This window comes from Naegleria gruberi (assembly GCF_000004985.1).
Source record: "Naegleria gruberi genomic scaffold NAEGRscaffold_179, whole genome shotgun sequence".
NCBI lineage: Eukaryota > Heterolobosea > Eutetramitea > Acrasida > Naegleriidae > Naegleria > Naegleria gruberi.
The window spans coordinates 1,615-2,876 of NW_003163158.1; the positions used below are offsets into that span (position 1 = coordinate 1,615).

Genomic DNA, 1,262 nt, shown 5'->3' on the forward strand with positions numbered 1-1,262 from the left:
ATTAGTAAGAATGTAAATTGCTGCTGGTGATATTTTGTGGAGAGAAGTAAGTAGTAAGAGTGAAAACAATTGTTCTGAACTCTAGCTCAATTATTATTAATATTAATATTTATATATTTATATTGAATGAAAATTGAAATTTTTGATTAATTAGGGACATGTTGGCATGTATCTTGGCAATGGACAAGTGGTTAATGCTGAAAATGAAAAGAATGGTGTTAAAATCAGAACTTTTGCCAATTTCAGATATACCAAGATTTATAGAGTTCTTTAAATAAAAACTCAATTTATCTACCAAAAGAGAGAACTAAATTCTTGGCCTGTTTGACAAGCTGTTGATAATGAGGCTGTTATAGAGCAAAATTTAAACTCAAATGTGAAGCAGGGGTTCCCGAGTGGTCAAAGGGGGTAGACTCAAGTTCTACTGCGCAAGCTTCGTGGGTTCAAATCCCACCTTCTGCAAATTTTGTATTTTTCTCCTTCAACTTTTTGCCCTCGTCTCCTTTTAATATATCATTGTCTTCAATATCATGTATAGCATCTACTCTGAAAATATTGTCTAATGATATAAAGTAGTCATCAAGAAATTCAACAATGATTACAAGCACCTCAAAATCCGTAAAGAATTTTTGTAAATTCAAAAAAAATATTGAACCAATTCCAAAATCCTTTTGTGATAATGTTGCAGGACAATTAATGCAAATGAAACCTTACATCGCGATTGTAAAACATTCACAATTAGGAATGATAAAATCCAAAACTAATTAATAGTTCGTTCAATAATTATTTCACCCTTTTGGAATTCGACAAACTGTTTGAGTTCATTGTATTTCCAATACTTTATACAATCGACAACTTTCTATCGGAATCTCACAACACATGAATGTATACAACATTAGTGAATTATCCAATTCCAAGCCCATTCACAAAATGAGAAAGAAAATTCAAATTAGCATTTAGAAGATTCACTTTTTTTAATTAATTGTTCTGAAAAGTCTTTTGGAAACTATTCGAAATTCCAAAATGTCGTATCAAGTTCAATAATTTGTCATCAAACAAGGATCCAAAATTAACACTTCAGGAATAAAACGAGTCTCTTCCGGAATATCAATGATATTCATCCCAGATTTCTATTCGAAAGGCTCTTTAATAACTCGTTACAAAATAGTATCTGAAAAATATTCATGTGTTAACAGAACACCATAAAAAGAGATGATCCATGAAATACAAAACATAATGAAAGCACTCTAATGTTGAATTAT

The 1,262-nt window shown here is 30.4% G+C and overlaps 1 non-coding gene across 1 annotated transcript; it reads left to right on the forward strand.

Moving 5' to 3' along the window:
- Window positions 1-381: 381 nt before the first annotated feature.
- Window positions 382-462, forward strand: NAEGRDRAFT_t873. The gene has a single exon. It is a non-coding gene; the product is annotated as a tRNA-Leu (tRNA).
- Window positions 463-1,262: the final 800 nt, after the last annotated feature.